The sequence below is a fragment of the Larimichthys crocea genome, chromosome I, assembly GCF_000972845.2.
Source record: "Larimichthys crocea isolate SSNF chromosome I, L_crocea_2.0, whole genome shotgun sequence".
Lineage (NCBI taxonomy): Eukaryota > Metazoa > Chordata > Actinopteri > Sciaenidae > Larimichthys > Larimichthys crocea.
In genome coordinates, this window is record NC_040011.1 from 1,114,898 (window position 1) to 1,134,690 (window position 19,793).

Below are 19,793 nucleotides of genomic sequence, written 5' to 3' on the forward strand. Positions count from 1 at the left end.
ATATGCGCCAAAGCAAAACAAAGCTACGGTCTAAGGGAAACTATGATTCACAAGCTTGAGCAAACAAGCGTACGCAGAGAGTGATACAGAGGTATGTGGGGGGGGGGGGGGGGGAGTGCAGCTTCATGTGGCTGCAAGGCAGAGCTCAGACACCAGGGAGGAAACTAATGCAACACTCCCCGCTGAAAAGGAGACAAATGAATGGTGCCACTAACAGGCTAACCCTAACATGTTGATCATGTCAGATGTTTGTGTTTAGATATTATAAAATTACTTATCACTTTGAAATGAACCCGAATATTCCAGAGAAAAACCAAATGTGAGCTGATTTAGGATCTGATGTCGTGCTGCAAGAGGCCTGTGGTCACCCTCGAGGGTGGAGTATTATTATGATTATTATATTATTATTATTATTATTATTATTATTATTATTATTATCATCATCATCATCATAAGGGGGAATAAATCAGTTGGTCCAGTTTTTTTATAAAAACAACCCAATAACAAACACCAGAGGAGCTTTCTTCTCTTTTTACATGAACACATCTGAGGCTCTGAACTCCTCACCCTCCAGAATTAGATTTCCCTCTTAAGGAAAGAAAAAAGAAAAAGAAAAAAAAGAAGCTGCGGGCACTTTTGTTGCACAAGTGTCACCTTTTGATGGAGTCGGTAACGCGGAGCAATAATCAGCTGACAGGGGGGGATAAGCCTCGGCTGCTGTGTGTAGAGGCGAATACGCAAGTCTGCAGCCTCAATACACATCCACACAATCAACATGTGAACACAGGATGACCTGAAGAGAGGAGGCTTCAGCTGGGGAAATGTTCATTTGGCTGAAACGGCGCACAGGACTGCAGACCTTCTTTTCCCCCTCAGCCTCTCCTCTCCTCTTCTCTCCAGTCTGCACAAGGTAAGAACTTATTAAAGTTTAAATGAGAAAAAAAAACACCTCATGTGCCTTTTAGCTGCATGGCCACTTGTGTTTTTAATTTTATTTTTTTTTGCACCATGGCTACTTATATTCTGCTCACGTTTGTGCTGATTTCTATTTAATTTCAGACGCTGCAGAGTCATTTATGCGTCAAACCAAACTCACTTTAAAGCCGAAACGCTTCCCAGGCGTAAGCATGCATAATGCCAGCTGAGAAATATGCACAATAAACTTTACAGGCATGTAGTTCATGTTCCAACAAAGACACAATTATCAGTCTCACTTTAAACCGAATTCGTATTTGTCCTGCCTCCGTTTTTCGGACACCAAAAGCGCACTGCTACATCTTAATGTGAGATTTGTTCCGCCAGCTGATTAAAATAAAAAATCCAATGTGAGGTAACGCACCGAGCAGACACAGCTCTCACCTCCACTCCTCTGGGATTTCAAATAAAACGCGAGGAAGTGCAAATATCCAAACATGTGCCGTTACAGCTCCAATCTCAATAATTAACAGGCTGTCAGCAGTCATGCAGCGGCGGGTTTGGACGAGACTGAACGCTGCATGCGAGCGAGATTATCAGGGAACATGTTTTCACAATTTCACACAAACGAAGGCTCCATTTCAATTGTTGCATTGTACAGCTTTCTGACTCTGAGAAATTTCTGATTGAATTTTAAATTTAACACACACACACACACACACACACACACACACACACACACACACACACACACACACACACATACACACACGCACACAAAACAAACAAAAAAAACTTGTGCACATTTAAATAATAAATCTGTAAATATGGCTCATATTTAAGCTTGGAGAATAAATATTGAATATAGAAGTGGATGTAAATTAATTTACAGACACATTTAAACTTTTGTGCTTTAAAAAAAGGAACTTAATGAAATGATTTTAATCAAGCATTCACTTCTTTATTTCATCCAGAGGATATCAAACCAAATAATTTCATATATATATATTTTAAATTAGTTTTTAAGTTGTGGTTTCATCTGTTGCACAGAGTGTGGGAGCTCTAGCTGTGGGTTATGGGTTGAGGGGAATGAACACAGATTTCAGATGGTTCCGAGCATGCAGGGGTGGCTCTGATCAATGGTTTGTTTTTGAAGTGGGCAGTGATGCAACAGACTCACACTTGAATCGCAAGCGGGACTCTGATGCTGAAACCGAACCGCTTTCAGAACTTAAAAGATCACGACTTTGACTTGAAAGGTGGAAAAATTCAATCCATTTCAGCTTGTTAAAGGCAAACTGGTGTGTGTAAAATGAAGAGTCTTTAATGGAGAGTGGAACACTTTCACAATCTGCACTTGTTGATGTTTCATGGAGAACATACAAATATGGTAGATTTAAGGGGTCACAGTACATCCAAACACACACACACACACACACACCTTTCTTGTATCCTCACATACAGTAAATGTCTACTGATGCTAACACACATATATTAGTATTCATGAAGGTATTTTTTTTGGAGGGTTGCATGTGTATAAGTGATGTGTAAATGTAGCTGCAGAGGAGACCCACAGTCGACTAATGAACACACAACTCGTCCCAGCACTTTGTCCATCAGTGCAGCGGTCAGGCAGCAGAGCGGGCTGCTGTGTGTCTTGGTCTTGAGGGGGGAGGTGGGAGGTTGAGGGGGTTTGGCTCTGGACCAATGGCAGGCCAGCAGCTTCAGCTAAAGGTCACACGGGGTGACCTCACACATTCTCACCCTCACCTAAGGCTTGAGGAGAAGTTCTTCATAACAAGACCCATGACTGTCTATCTAAGCTGAACTCTTAAAAACCTCAAAGTAACTTTACATTTTTCCGACCTGCCGGCTGTATTTTTTTTTGTTCCTTCAATGTGGTTCATTCACATTTGTTTGCACACTGAAAGACGTATAAGTCTCTGCCTGTGGCTTTGATTTAAAAGTGTGCTTTGTGTGAAAATATTGACCTGCTGGTGTTCATTTATGCCTGCGTGCTCGAGAATAGGCGCACAAAGACATGCCAGCTCGCTCGCTCACTTATCATGTGTGCCGCGTTGTATGTTGGCTTATATGTTCATGCATGTGGATCTACGTGTGTGTGTGTGTGTGTGTGTGTGTGTGTGTGTGCGTGTTGTGCATCAACCCGCTCTCTCTCAATGGGGGCTTGGTGTTGTTTGAGGGCAGGCGGCTGGCCAGAGCGTGTGAAAGCAGATAACCAGGGCGAATTTCATGACGCACACACTTCCTGCTCTCTGAAGTTCTATTAAAGAAGGATGAAAACAAAACACACATCTGTGATGTTTTCTCTCCAAATCAATTTCTACACATTAAGCATGCTGAAAAAGATCAGTAACACGGCTCTCATGGACCTTGAAATATAGCTGGAGAAAAAAAAAATCATCAGGGAGAGACTCAGGAATCTATTTGAGAGGAATCATGGTTGGAAAAAAAAAATCTTTGAATGCACTTTTACCTGTTTGATGTTGTGTATTTCACAACTAAATCCTTAAATTTAGCCCCCGTCGGTCATGTTCTGGAGCTCCTGAAGAGCTGAAATTTAAATATTTCAGGCATCTCTGAGTCATTTTGCTCCATGAGGTGCCTAACCAGTTAAAATGATACAAAAAAAACAGAAACAAGCAGTGAAAAGACGCTCAGATTCTGCTACCAGAGCTCCCAGATGTGTCTGTTTGTGTTTGAGGCGTGCTGCTGCAGAAGAAGAGCTTACATGCTCAAACTGGGGATAAAAATGCCATTCAAGTGGCATTATTTAGCACTAAAGCTAACTACGGTAGAGCCACCACGCTGGAAGAAGCATCTCTGCATGTTGGCCACATGAAACACATCCCGTAATACAGCATTATTGCATTTTTCGAAAATCATAAATGTTCAAAGTAAAGCTCCCACCCCGCCAAAAAAAAGCACATAATTCATAAATAGGTAGTCTGAAGTCTTCCTCATGCCTCTTCATGTTAACCTGACAAGTCCAAAGCTGCTAACATTTTAGCCTTATCTGAAGCATCGTGTTCAGACACCTTCAGTTTACACAGTCTGCCCCAGATGGCATCTCTCAGCACTGTTTTCTTTAGGCCTGTCATCTACTGTAACGTCTTAATTGACGTTTACCCCTGTTCACCGCTGTCAGCCACCCGGAGTCTGTGGTCTGATGAGCAGCCTGGCAGAATAGTTTCCCAGGCTCCAAACTTTAGATAGAAAATTACACCTGAGCGCTTTTGTTTGTTTTAGTCTTTCTTTTTTTTCTCTCTCTCTCTCTCCTTCATTTCGTGTTGTACAATCTTCCTCTCACGCGCAGGGTGAATTACAAAATGCTGTGGAAACTGTCAAAGTGTCTCTGTCTGTGTAGCATCTACCTCGTGCTCACATTTGTTCATGTTAGTTTAGGGTCCCACGTGAAACCCTGGCTCTCCATACTATCTTATCTAAAGAAAAATGGAAAGATCGGATAACATTTTGCCTTTACAGAAGCAAACCGGGAGCTGAATCTCAATTCTCTGTTATGGAAGATTACATATGTCAAATCAGGAGATCTCCCATATGCCTCAATGTAAAATCATGCACAACATACCAATAATGTGGATACCTGTATGCAGCACAGTTTAAAGTGTGATTTTTTTTTTTAAAGTCCTAGTGGAAATAAAACCCTGAACACTTGCAGAGTTAATGTCATACTTTACTGTCTAATCCGGCTGTTCAAACATGGCATCTTTGGGCATAAAATGCACAATATTATGGAGAGGACCACTTAGGGAGAAGCTTTACATCATTTATCCCTCTAATGCCACGCTCAGTTCTAAACTAGAAGTCAGTAATTAGTGTTTCCTCAATAAAACCTCTGTGCTTTCATGTGGACCAGTTATGTGGGGGGAGAGGAAGAATTATGGACACCCATAATATATTTGACTTCATTTTACTAGCTGCTACCTTGCCTTTTAAATATATGTTGAAGTGACAAGCACACAGGCGATCTCCATAAATCTGAGCAAATGCAATGCTAAATATTGAACTAAACTGTAGTCTAATGATTATAGCACTGTTAAAAGTACATTTACAGTGTACAGCGCTGTGATTATGTAAGCGCGTCTCGGAAACATCCAATGCTGCAGTGCACTTTAGAAACAGTATAGTGTCACAGCAGACGTTGGAGTTTGTTGAAATGTTGTGTATCCAACCAGATCCATCGGCATTAACTGCAGTTAACCAATGGCAGCAATGGATTTTAAATCTCCAGTTATTTTCTGTCTTCATCTCCCGTCTTAAACCTGTTTTTTTCTGTAGAAAAATTCATCATTTGTTAACTGCTGAAAGTTTAGTCTAGCAGCTCTAATTCATTTTGTATCCATAAATTGTGCTACACTTTATTTAAAGGGGATTTTGGCTTTAATAAAGACAAAAAGTATTATATAAATTATATAAAAGTAGTAGTAACAGGTTACAGCTTTGCAAAGTCTATGCAACTTAAAATATGGCATATTTATATATGCAGCCAAGTATTTTTGTGTGTTTTTCCTTGCCCATGTGTCGGGGACAAGCTGAGGGAAAAAAATCCAATTCAATATTATCACACTAATATTTTAGATTGTGCCTTGTGTAAAAAAAAAATATATATAATATCATATAATTGTGTGCCCTTTTGTTCTGTGACAAAGCTTTTCTAAGCTTTCACTCTAACCTTTTTGTCACGCTGCACTTGTGCAGTCTGCTGTCTTCTGTTAAAGCTGTCACTGGAAGTACATTTTAAAATTTGGCTAAGAGCAACTTTAACAGTCTGTAAATCACTGAATGTGCACTTTTATTGGACGTTTGCACCACACACACTTTTGCTGTTCTGGACCAGAGACAAAAGAAATGCTAAAATTCCTGTTTAAAAACACATTGCACATTGTGTCTTAAAAAATAAATGAAATAATAGCTCTCAATCTGCTGTCCTTGTCTTGGATTAATGTCCGAGTGACATCTAGCAGCCTGGCAGTCAAATCAAACCCTGCTTATTAATAACAAATGTCAGCCTTTGTTTTTAGTGCCGAGAAACAGGCTATTTCTTACATAGATAAATTGTGTAATTCATTGAATTTTCTTTGTTATATTGCACATGGCCTGAGATCAAAATTATTTTTTTTGTCCACTACTTCCAGGGCCAGTCGCTGCTCGTCTCCATCCTGCCAGCAGCAGCTTGTGGTTACCAGTTTGTAACTCACAACAACCAACTCATCTATCAACTTACAAGCTCTGCCTGTTCAGTCACTGCAAGTCACCCTGGTGTTGGCTGAAGTGTCAAATGTTTACACCTTGTAAAAATGTTTCTTTGGATTGCTCTCTTATTAAAGCCAGATGTTGCTCACTCGTCCCGTTTTCCCTGGTGCAAATGTAAAGTGAGGTTGAGTTTCTCCCATTCACTTTGCTGTCTGTGCAAAAATCCCAGTGTTCAACAGTAATGCATGGATTTATTTTTATGTTGATGAGCAGCTGTTTTCAAACAAGCAACAATTACACACAGAGGTAAATTACACAAACATGCCCATGTCCACGTTGTTTAAATTAATGACCTAAATATTGATTTCTCCTTGTGTTACTGTTGATTTAATCCGTGCGCGTTTTCCATTTGTGTGCGACGTGTTATTGTTTTATGGCAACCACTGTTATTGTCAAGTTAGAACTGAATTATTTTCACATTTTTCCGTTATGTTTTAGATACACTGAAATGAGTGCCATTAATTATTCTTTTCATTTAATTAGGTTGTATTTAAAGAAGCAAATCTATAAAAATACCAAAACAATTAGTTCATAACTATCATTCTTTTGTAGTGTCAGCACTAGGATGCAGGATGTTGATGCAATCAGGGAAACAATTTGACATTTTGGAAAATGCACTTGAGTTAGATGAGAGGCTTGATACCACTTCTCTTGTCAGCTTAGCTTAGCACAAAGACTGGACACAATCACTACACTTGTAGTGATTGGTTGCAAACAAAACCATACAAATATATATTTTTTCTATATCTAGCTATAAAAAGTAAAAAAAAATGCTGGTATTGTTTGGCTGGGGAGTTTCCCATACTACTTGGCACTTGGTTATTCAGGTCAATAATCATCAAACGATACCTGTATATGATTGTTTTTAATATTACTCGTACAGACCCGAGAGCATTTATTTTCTCATCTAACTTTTGTCAAGAAAGAGAATGGCCGTTTTCCAAAATGTTGAACCACTCCTTTAAATAATACCTGGTTTATAGTCTAAATACAATACATAATCCACGCACCATCACCATCTTTTAGTTTCTGATCCCGAGGAGGGATCATCCCGGCACTGATGACTCACACAAGACAAACATTTCCAGGATTGTTTTTCCTGTCTTACTTCTTACTGTGTATACTTGAATATGTGTACAATGAGATGACAAATAACCTCCATAAATGAACAAAACAAACTGTGAAAATAAGCAAAAAGCAAAAACACTCCAACTGGTGTACCTTGTGGCTCCACTCAGCCAGCTCTCTCCCAGCGTACAGTGTTTCAAACCCAGCGAGAACAGTCGGTGGTGACTTATTGGATCCCACCCAGCAGTGACTTATACGCTCAACCTATATGTCACAGATGGTAGGATTTCAGTGTAGTTGATATAGAAAATCCACCGAAGAGCATTGATCTTCCTGCGATCTGCTCTCTCTGCCTGATCGCCACAGGATCCGAACATCTGCAGAGACCTGTAGGGGAGCGGAGCCACGGGGAACCTCAGTCTACCTTTAACGGTTAATAGTTGATGTAATACTAAGTAACATTTCCAAGCCAGCTGATTACATTTTTACAGTTGTTGCTCTAAACATTCTGTGTCTAAAACAACTATTGAGAAATCTTTAAAGCAGAAGAAAAGCGGGGCAGTTAGTATGACTGGCACTACCCAGCGTGTTTGCACAGAATAAAGACAAGAATGCCACCTGCAGTAACTGTAACAACGGAAAAGCCGAGGGAACTCTGGATAGACAGAGTTCAATACAACAACTGTAATAACCAAAGGCGTTGCCAAAATGAAAAGCAAGAACCTTGCAGATAACCTCCTTAAGGATAAAGTTACACACGGCCTAGAGTCAGATTTCACTATGTGAAGTGCCTTCAGATTCTTTCAACAGCAAACGCAACTACACATCAACTGATAACGCCACAACCTCAGTGCCTGCGTGCTATTTTTAAGTACCTGCAGTGAAAAGCTCACGTCACACGCCATCACTGCTTATGCTACTCATGATAAATGGTAACTTTAATTTGATAAATAAAATAAAAAAGTCTTTCATCATCATAAGTCTGCTCAGGAACAAGATTCAGACCAGGCAGGGATAGCCGTACTCAAGATAAGTAAATTCTCTGTGCAGTTATCGACTGATCTTGTTCCTGTTCAAGCAATGTCCAGTCCACTGTTGTATCTGTGTGTGGCTATACCCTGATGATAATGATTAGCACGTGAATAAAGAACGTCATTTATGTGTTAACCATTGTTCTGCTGTCTCGATATCTCAAAAACATCTCAACCGACAGACAAACGACTGACTTTGTCCGTGATCCACATCTCAAATTTACAATGCTGGAGAATCTATTTGTATATCATATTTTAAGATAAAGCCATTAACGTGCATAGAGATGAATTAAAGTAGAAGAAAATAGGGAAGCCATTTATCTGTTCAGCTTCGGGTGCAGGTTTGCAATCTCCAAGTGTCGTCTAGTTAAAATACTGCGCTGCAGTAACAGTTAAAAGACGACCTTCTTGGTCATCGTTTTCCTTTGATTTGCTGGACTGCTGGCCAGCGATCTTCTGTTAAATTGCACTAGCAGCCTGCCAGAACAAGTGCATAAAGCCTGCTAGCCCCTTCTTTGTGTGTGTGTGTGTGTGTATCTCTCTCAGACAGTTTTAATCTCTAGCAAGACAGTCACGTCCAGAATTGTCGTCTGCCGTGTAAACTCTGGTGGAAAAGCGACTCGCCGCCTGTGCCTCCAGTCTCCACAGCTCTCCTTCATTACTGCGCACAGTGGAAGATCCAGAGCTCCCGGGGTGGTAATCCCTGCTGGAAGGCGTCACCATATACTGTCATTAATGAAACGGAAGACACACACATATGACCTACACACACACACATTTACCCACAGCCAGGATTGGATGAAAGATGAATGGTTGCAGCAGCAGCACCTTGTAGACTACAGCTGAAGGTTTAGATCTCTCAGCAGGAGATGGTACGGTGGCTCAGATGTATCCCTTGTAGTCACTTATAGGCATGAACCATCTTATTTGCTGCATGTTGTCATTTATATACTGTTGTGAGGTGTAATGCTGTTTGCTGAGTTCTGTGTTTTATATCTAGTTATGTATGCGTTTGTATTTCTTCCTCCTACAGAAAGGGATTTCAAGCATAACTCACAGGAAAGACAAAGATGATCATGAGCAGTAATATGTTTTGTTTTTTTCTGCTTCTCGTGAATGGTCTAATGCTGTTATTACTGTTATGTTTGTACATTTTAAATCACATTATGTAACTTTTATTACCATAAAATAACAGATTTGAAATCATTTTGCAATCAGGTGAATGTTGTCTCTGCACTCTTGTTCTCGCACTATGTAACCTTGTGGTCCAGGCACGATCACCCACAAGAAGTATGTAACACCTTACCACAACACTTTACCACCAACTATTTCACTGATTTCTGTAAAACTGAATCATATTTTATATGTTTTCCGACTGCTAAAGTAAACTGCTGAAAAATTACAGCTGCTGTGATTCATGCTACCTAATGTTATCTCAGTTTGTTAGCCAGGCTGCACGGACTGCGAGTTTAGAGCACTAGGGGGGTGTTAGTGTTTGTACCGCAGGTGTTTCGGACTACTCGGAAGGGTTCAGGCCTAAGGCATGGGGGAATGCAGAGCCAGGCTCAGAGGCCTCTATGGATATAATGACAGAGGCAAAAAGACCAAAGGAGATGTTAATCGAGGAAGCTAAGAAGAGAAAATGAGGAAGTGATTGAGCAAGAGGTCACCAGACAAGAGTAAAGTAAATCTTTTAGTCGCTGGAGAGAGCTTGGTGAAATAAAAGTCTGAAAGACAGACAGTTGGACTAGTCAGTAACATCAGCTGGCTGCTGTGTCTTGTGTCGCTGGACTTGCTTGATGTTTGGCTGTTAGCAGAGTTGTGGACTCGCTAGTTTTTGATTATAAGTAATGTAATCAGAACAAATACATGTGTACAGCTGTCCATATTTACCACAGTGGGATTACACTCTGAAACTGGGGTGGGCTAAACTGCAAAATAACAATGTATAAGCATGTTGCTTTAACTACATCGACTGATACTGACCTGTGCAATGTGTAATTTCTATGACACTTATAGGTGTTTCTATGTGATTAATGTTTGATGTATGATAACTAATGTGGCCCTGCCTCCTTTCCACCTCTGATTTAACATATTAAAGTTCTCATTCTGGTGGTTCCCATGTGTTAACCACAACAACCCAGGTTTCTCCTTTCCCCTTCTGTCTCTCTCAAGCTGTCACTGTCCAATAAAGGGTTAAAATCTTCTTATTGTATATTGTATTTGAACATAGTATCTGGTCCTATTTTGGTCTACAATTGAAGTTTTGTGATTTTTTGCATCATTCTGTCATTAAAAATACATCATGGCTCATTTATTATAGTCTCATGGCTGTATTATGTAACCATTTCCCAAAAAGGATGTTATTATTATTATTATTATCATTATTATTATTATCATTATTATTATTATTATTATTATTATTATCATTATCAGTGTTTGGTTGGAGAGTGCACCATCAACTAATAAGCTCTCATTCATTCAGTTGTGAAACCAGCAGAGGGCGCCGAAGATAATTAAATTGATTAAAACACTGACATTGAAATCAGGCTTTTATTTTTCCTTTAATTAATATAATTCAGAATCTGCTTTGTCTATACACGTATTATATTAAAAAAAGACTTCTTTATAGTTTGCTACTTCATAACTATAACAATAATAATAATAATAAGATAATAATAATAATGAATAATAATAAATAATAATAATAAAAACTAACAACAATAAACAACTTCTAACCATAATAATAACAACTATAATAATAATAATAATAATAATGATAACTTCATAACTTCAATAATAATAATAATAATAATAATAATAATAATAATAACTTCATAATTATAATATTCTATAATTAAATGGCCTTAAAATATGTGCCAACATATTTAGGACTTTAAGGTTAAATCACTATATATTCATTCATATATGTTCATCATTGAGTTATTATTGCTTTCTGTGACTGCAACCTTACAGATCAGCAAGGTTAGAAAACAAAGTCAAGCAGACGGTCTGACTTATACATCAAGTGTAAAAAAAAAAAAAAAAAAGAGAGAGCAGAGAAAAGAAAAGAAAAAAAACCTGCAGCTCCCTCCTTCCTCCTGACACCAGCACTGTATTTTCCTCAATTTATGAAGTATCATGACAGGTAATGAAGCGAAAAGGTCAGGGGGAATGTGCTTTTATCCGCTCCAAACCAATAGGTCAGGTTTCCACTTTCCACACCACAACTCTGTGACTGCAGCTGCTGCCCTTTTAGGTTAAAACAATACACTCACCCTGGCCGCTCATACATCATATCATCAATTCTCCATCTTATTGGCAATGTCACACAGAGGGCCAGGAGATATTACAGAATAGATTTACTGCAAGGGCTCGTCCACGGCCTCAGATATGATATAAACGGTGTGTAATGTAAGCCATGCATTATGAATCCAATTTGTTTGGCAGAGACCAGATATGTGGAGTGCAAAATAGATCGAGGAGGTTGAAAGTCACACTGGGGCCACTAGATGGTAGTATGCTAGTGAAAATAGAGCTGATCACTCTGTTGAGGAAATGTTGAATGTGTTTTTCTAGAAATTATAAAATTATATTGAAACTGCAATGACAAACTAAAAATGTTATCACTCACTTAAGCATCAGAATAAGATAACTGATAACAAATGTGTCACTCTTCAATATTTGAAAGGATTCAAACAATTATAGGCGATGACTGCAAAACTCTGAGAAGACCTGATAATACTTCGTATCACATTACATGGTGTTTTTCATTCAAATCAGTGAACCATTACTCCCATGATGTCTTCATTTACAGTATACAGTACAGAATTACTGAATGTTGTTCTAATAAGACACAAGGAAATCTCATGTTTTGCTTTGAAAAAGGACAAAATATAAAGAAGATATGTGCAATCTAATCTGAAACACCATATGTCCTGTGAGTGGCTCATGATATTCTTTGCTGCGTCAATGAAGCGTTGATTAATTTCAGGCTCGTACTCTTGTGACGCATTATATATAATCATATTGTAAGGTGTTCAGATAAGCTTTAGGAGGGGGCAAAATGTGAGATCAGCTCCAACAGCACAATGAAATACAGTTTCAAAAACTATGATAAAAGCTTTATGACCTTTCTGACCAGTATCAACAAAAACCTATTGTAAACGTTGCAGGACTGTTGTATTAGATTGCATTAGACTGTACAATTGTTAAAAACGTGCCAGGGAAGAACAGAATCTGTTAGGGTGGAAGTTTTTTTTTTTGCTTCATGGACATCAAAGACATCAAAGACAAGACGAGACAATCAAGTAGAAGCTCTGACAAAGAAACGGAGGTGCCAGTCAAGCAGCAGGATTAGTTTAAGATGTGTCATTCATGTGAGGTACTGAAATGCCACATGGTTTAGATATTGCTGTTATTTTCTGTTGCTCTACTCCGACACCACTTTGTTTGTCATTGCTGTAAGTCACATCCGTGTAGAGACCAATTAGAATATCTGAATATAATGGTAGTATTACAGTATGTAGTCTGAGTATAGCTATTACGTTTATGATTTCCTTATCTCTAGTTTTCACAATCTTGGGAATAACAGAATGTGACAATTACAGTTGTCACACTCAATGTAAAAAGAATAATAATGGTGACAACAGAAACAAGCTTTGATATGGCGAGTTAGTTTCAAACTATGTTAGCAAAGTCACATATGGAAAGAAGAACTTCTTTCCCAAACTTTTATTATGCTGTCTCATTCAACCAACATTTCTTGATTTATTCCAATGGCATCTTATTCTTCTGGTTTATATTTGTGTGTCTCATTACTCTGCAGGTCATCACAATCGGCAGACATGTTAAAGGCTTACCACTACTGCAGTCTGTGTTTTCACTTGCTTCAGGCCTCTGTAGGCCTTCCTCAAGCGGTTATAAGTTGCTTCGACTAGAATAGTCACCACAATAGTGGAGTTACTGTCGGCCACACATCCAAGGCAGTTCACACTATGATACAAACATCGAAGGGAGCACCAAAAAAAACATGTCTGTACATGGAAGAGGCTTGTTGGATTTATACAGCACAGCTACAGCTAACACATACTGCAATTATCAACATTTTTTTGGATTCAACAAATTGCGTAAAAGGTATTTGATTCACAGTTAATTTAAATAACTTGACCGATTAGCTGTATTGTCACTGTATTTTTTAATTGTTTCAACACTTCTATACATGCGTGTACTGTGAAGGAGGCATCAGGAGCAACTGCACATACACTTCACACAAGTACAACATTATCACAGCGCGAGCACCTCAGCGCACCAGATGGCCTATGAAATATGTTAACAAACTTTTTTTTCAAGACAGATGTGTTTGCGCCTCGAGGACACGGTGTATTTAAAGCACACGGAGCAAAACAGTAGGAACAAGGTGTTATGGGGTTGGGAAGTGCTGATTCTACAGAGGCACAGACACAAGGAGGGAGCATACGTCACGTTGATGGATGAGTCTGTTTGGGAGGTGATCATGGGGAAAACTGTTCTCTTCCTTTAGAGGAGAACACTACAGCAGATAACATAGAACATCAACAATCCGTGCCTCTAACTGCACTTCTACACAGATGAGCGTCAGGAATTTATAGCGCAATATACAGCGCAGGCAAGAGGTTGCTTCATGGTCATGGGTTGTCTGGTAAGATTACTGTAACTGGTATCACTGCTCTAGTGTGATGACCTCGCTCTGATGTGGAGTGGCAGCTCACCACAGAAGCTAAACCCATCTTTGGAACATATTTTGACTGCTACACTCAGCTAAAGTTCAAGGTGTCCCAGTGTTTTTATACATGTTACTGATTATTAGAACAGCAAACCTTGGCACAAAGATACAACGCAGGACTTTGGAATGATAACGTGATGAATGAGAAAACGAACTGAGGGGAAAGGGTCGTAATGGGACGATATGACGCATTGCAGGTTTGGGTCACTTTGATGCAAAAGCAAAAAGGTACAGTTCAAGCTCAGTCAGGTGGGCTGATGAGTTGAAAGGTGTTTGTATGTAAAGCTCATATGAGGTGACAAAGTGTAATCATTGTGACTCATGTGGTAAAAGAGCATCAGCTAAATATTAAACAAATCAAATAAGCAGTCTGTGGGATTCTGCTTCAGGGCTCAAGAACCTCAACAAGGGTCTTTTGAGGGAGCGCAAGCTGGAACATAACAGCAGGACAGAATCCCTCATAGCGTGTATGAACATCTGTCAGGATCCAAAAGAGGGGAAAAAGAAACTGCAAATCAGTGATGTTTGATACTCCGCAGCAGAATATTATGTCGTCTGTCTCACAGTCTTACATTTAACAACCAAAGTCAGCGGATAAAGTTCAGGAACTGTGAAATCACCACAGAATGTCCAACCTCAGTCTGTCCATCAGTCCGAACACTCAAAGTAATTCAATTTACAGCAAAAGAACAAGATGTAAGTAAACGATGTAAGTACTCATACTGGAGAAACAAAAAATCATAAATCAAAAAAAAAAAAAAAAAATCAATTAGTTGCAGGTTACTTAAAAGAATTGATCAATTAGCAAAAATCTACATTTTCTGTACTGACTAATTTATTTCAGCACAAAACAAAAACACATTTCTATCATCTAAACAATAAGAACCAAAGTACAAAGACAAAGAAGATGCTCTGCTTCAACGCCTCTCCTTGTGAAATCTCAGCACCAACGCTGACGATAACCTTTCAGTCACCCCCCCTCCACACACACACACACACACACACATTCCCGAGTGACTTCCCTGATCACAAAAGGACACACCTCATGAATGCACATACTCTCTGCAGCCAAGATCCGATGAGCTACGCTCCAGATGCCTGACATGCCTGCCAAAACTTCACCCACAAGGCCACTCACTCACACTCACAGAACACAACAGACACGCAGGTAGGCACGTGCCGTACGTAGACACGAATACGTTTACACAGCCCTTCCTCATACGAGTCCCTGACAACACTTTATTTGATGTGAAGACAATAAAGTGAGATAATGAAATCCCAGCTGGTGCTGTAGTACGCCCGGTCTCAGTGGCTGATGCTCCACTGGGAGACTTTAAGATGATATGTTTAGACAGGCAGGTGAGAGTTCACACTTCTCAGTCCTGCAGCAGAATTACACTCAAGAGACCCAGTGAAAAAACTAACAATGCCATAATGAAGTCTAAAGGCTGGATATTTTGGGAAGCGTAATTAGATAACAAGGAAAGGAAAAGAGCAAGTGTGAAAAGGTGCAGCATATGTAGAAGTGCAGTTCAGTCAGCTGACTCAAGCCAAACACATTTATGTATGTGAATACAGTCCCAGAGTCCAGTATCCAGGCTCTGGTCTCATCAGAAGAAACTGTGGAGTCATTAAATTCACCCCTGTCCCCCAGAAAACACAGTCCACACAGTCATTATGTGAAATCATATTTACAAGCAACGGCTGCTGATGCTATGAGGCCGTTTCCAACAAAGCATCTCAAACCACAGCGGGGAGTATATTCAGTGTTGTAGTGGTGCCGGGGAAAGTTGGGGATACTCCTCATTTTGAGTGAAGTATTCCTTATTCCGTCCACTAATCACACGATGTACACCACCACTACACATCTGAATGTACCGTGTCATGACTAGACCAGCAGCTACGCAGCAGATAATTATTGACTTGTGTTCATAATAAAATCACTCGCATTAACAACTGCTGAAGACAATCTATGAAATACCATGCAGTGTTAATAATCAGCAGATGACCGTCTGTGGATATAAGCAGCATACAGCCTGCATTGAGCTATAGCAGCATGAACCACAGCTGAGCAGATGATGTGAAATTATGATGATGATGACAAACAACCTGACACATGAGCCATTTTGAGTTGAATGTAGCCAAATATGAAACGTGTGGAGAAAATCTGTGCACGAAAGCATCACTAATATAATAAAAGCATTAATAATATAATATTCCGTAAAGCTAATATTCACTCAGATGCCCCGTTAATATGTACACTAAGTCCAACCTGCATGGAGGCATTAGTGTTCAGTTGTAACTGTATACACTGAGATGTCTCTGTTATTTAACCTACACTCAGTGATAGAAATGGGGTAGACAAAATAATAGAAACACCTCTTCTCTAAAACAGTTTCCAAAATTTAACGTCATGACTTTTACGTAGGAATAATTCATAGCAGGACTGGTGCAGTGAACCAATAACCAAATACTTACTGTGAAATATCTCAGGGGAAGGTTGGAGTGAGAGTTTCCAGGCTGCCCACATAACTTCTGCTTTGGTTTTAAAGGAAACACCATGAAGGACAGCTGATGGCGCCAAACACATCTCCTCCACAAAGTCATTCTGAAGCAACATGGAGTCTGTCCACAGGTGACATGGAGTCTGTCCACAGGTGACATGGAGTCTGTCCACAGGTGACATGGAGTCTGTCCACAGGTGACATAGAGTCTGTCCACAGGTGACACTGGTTGTGGACGAGCAGGAAGTTACAGTAAAGTTAGCTAAAGAGCAGCTCTACAGACCTACATTACGTTTAAATGGACCGCCATACTGTAGGAGGGTGCGTTGATTTTACACTTCAGGGCGTTAAGAAGGTCATGTGAGAGTTTAGCCCCGCGTATAGACTGTTTAAGAGTTCCCCTACCTGAACAAGCTGCAGTGTTCTCCAAATGTAAACGGTAGTTCACCAGACAACACGTTACCACTGTAAACAAACGCAAACACTACCAAACGTACCAGTGTAGCACAGTGGCTTGATGGCGGATTGGTAGGGTTTGTTTATTTATGTTATTCATTTATTTATTATTTATTTTTGTTGTTTATATTTTCATGTCTGTATTTATTTTATTGTTTATTTGTCTTTGACCTTTTCAGTATTGTTTAAGTCTGTGCTATTGTTTTCTGTGCTGCCAAATTTTTGGGATGTTCAAGATGTTATATCTTAAAAACTAATAAAGACATGTTTAAAAAAAAAACGTGTAAACATATTAGCAACGTCAAATCAAATCAAATCAAATCAATTTTATTTGTATAGCCCAAAGTCACAAAGTACATTTGCCTCAGAGGGCTTTACAATCTGTACAGGGAGTGACACCCTCTGTCCTTAAACTTGTGTTTAATGTTTGTGATGTTACATCTACACTCAGACCAATCATGTTTATCTTTCTAAAAGTGGGACAAAGATCTAAAATGCATTTTAAAGCAAGACAACATATGATTTCATTTAGATAATTCTAAATGTCTACTGTCACTGAATTGTTTAAAAAGTACAATAAAAGAAAGAAAAATCTGACTACAATTTGTCATTAACTCTTATAACAGTATAACAAAAGCCACATACTATTTATGTGACTGAAAACAAATGTAAGAAAAATCTGCGATCCTGTCACGACCTCAGACACAATTCTGGTGCAACAGATCCTTAATCAGATGTGAGCTTCCAACCTCTTTACATTACGGCAGTACTTCTTAAATACCTTCAGCCACTTCATTAATCTTGTATATTAACGAATCAAAAAGTAAGATATTTCAGGAATGCCTTTGGCAAATGTGTGACAGTGTAGCATGCATGCTTATGAGATGAACTCATTTGCTGGCTCACATTACCTGAATACATGTTGCCCAGTCTGTCCTTGACTTTCAGTGCCCACAATGATGAAATAACAGCGGCAAATAAGGGTGGTACGGCAAATAAGGCAACACTTAAATCAATAGTTCAGATATGTTGAAGTGGGGTTTTATTAGGTGTTTACCTATAGTGATTGTATTACTACATGATTCCTGACACAGAAGCAGAGCTGTGCACTGCTGTGGACAGGGTCAGCAGAAAAACTGATTTTAGCCACATTAAAAAAAAAAAAAGCCTACGCCAAAAAAAGCTGATCATGGCCATTCTCCACAACGTGTTTTAAAAGCGTCAAAAAAGCGCCATAATTGTGGCTGTTCTTGATGCTTCTACTTGTTTGTGCTTTACTAAGTAACATTTTGAATGCATGACTTTTATTTGTAGCCATTTTTTAAATACTGTTGTATTGTGACTTTTACTTAAGTAAAAATCCAAATACTTCTTCAACTGCTGAGGCAGAGTGCGCTTTCATATAACTAAAGACAGCATACCTGGCGTGATATACCTGTAGTGGCATATAACACAAATCTCACATACAAGTACAAATACAAATAGTGGAGCAACAGGTTTAAGGATCAGGTTCTTCAGTCACTATTGTGTTATGGCATCTTGTTCTGTTGTTCCCTGTTCATGCAGTTGGCATTTCAATAGACATTAGAAGCAAACATGGTTATACTGTGTTGTGGTGTGTCTATTTAATAATGTCCTTCTTTAAATGTGAGTGAGACCGTTTGCTCCTGCACAGATGTTCTGCTCTGAGAAGCTAATAAAGACACACTGTTGAACTGGAAACTTTGACTCATTGAGGTGTTCTGAGAGACAATCTTAACTTGTTTTCCATCCATGCCAAATTCACAGTTTTTTTAGAGAGATGAATAAAGTGGAAAGAATTAAGACAAACTGTCCAAGATGTCCCAAATGTATATCCAGATGATTTCTACAGTGAATATGATGATGATGTAACCTGAAGAAAAAAATGTATTACCTGCAACATGTGTTTTTTGGCCGAGTATATGTATGAGATCATGTGTAAATGTACTGAAAGTCCAAGTAAAGTTTAAACATCATCAGACCAGACTGCACAACCTTCAACCCAATGTGGAGGAAGCATCATTGTGTAGTGTGTGTGTGTGTGCACATGTATGCATGTGTGTGTTTGTCTGCAGCCATGTCCTATCTAGGGGAAAGTTCAAATAGGTGGAGTGAGGACTCACTCCACCTATTTGGCTTTTTTCCAGATGAGAAAATAGCTCCCACCTTAATAGGTTGATAAAGAAGCCATTACAAAAGTATTTCAACATGCTGGGAAAAAGCTAAGGATTGTGCAACAAAGTGCCACATCATTCTGCTCCAAGCTAGTAATGCAAAATGGACTGGGTGTGATTTACTGTACACCTCTTCTACATTTATCTATCTATCTAGTTACAGATTGGCACCTTTTGTTCTGCATAAATGTTATATAAATCACTTTAGAATAATAGAAGACCTACTGCATAGCCATATTCAACAGTCAAATGTATCTCTCATATGTTTAAACGTATAAAACATATGATCAGCAGGATTTGTTTCACAGAATTTCATTTGAAATCTATAAGGCTGAAACTAACCTTAATTTTCTTGATTAATCAATCCATCCTTCAGTCTATAACATGTCAAAAAGTAGAAAAAGTAAAAAGTAAAAAGTTTCCCTAAATCCAAGTGTGTAGGATTTAGGAGACTGTACTTACAGAATATCACATATCACATGAGAGGGAGTGATCAAAAATGTAATGTATTATATGAATAAACTGACAAGAAGACTGTCAACATATGACGTCCATGTTTCTAGTA

General features: G+C 39.0%; 2 long non-coding RNA genes across 3 annotated transcripts in view; one reads left to right on the plus strand and one right to left on the minus strand.

Moving 5' to 3' along the window:
* The window catches only part of LOC113747286 (uncharacterized), an 86,497-nt gene extending 69,400 nt beyond the window's left edge, over window positions 1–17,097 (minus strand). Inside the window, exons 1-2 of one of the 2 annotated variants that reach the window (XR_003463523.1) lie at window positions 16,983–17,097; window positions 16,552–16,802 (exon numbers count right to left, since the gene is read on the minus strand). This is a non-coding gene — a long non-coding RNA (uncharacterized LOC113747286). Of the gene's footprint in view, window positions 1–16,551 lie in introns of both variants that reach the window. The other variant, XR_003463522.1, reaches the window with a different exon arrangement.
* LOC113747285 (uncharacterized) lies at window positions 548–9,668 on the plus strand. The gene is made up of 2 exons (XR_003463521.1): window positions 548–910; window positions 6,093–9,668. It is a non-coding gene; the product is annotated as an uncharacterized LOC113747285 (long non-coding RNA).
* Window positions 17,098–19,793: the final 2,696 nt, after the last annotated feature.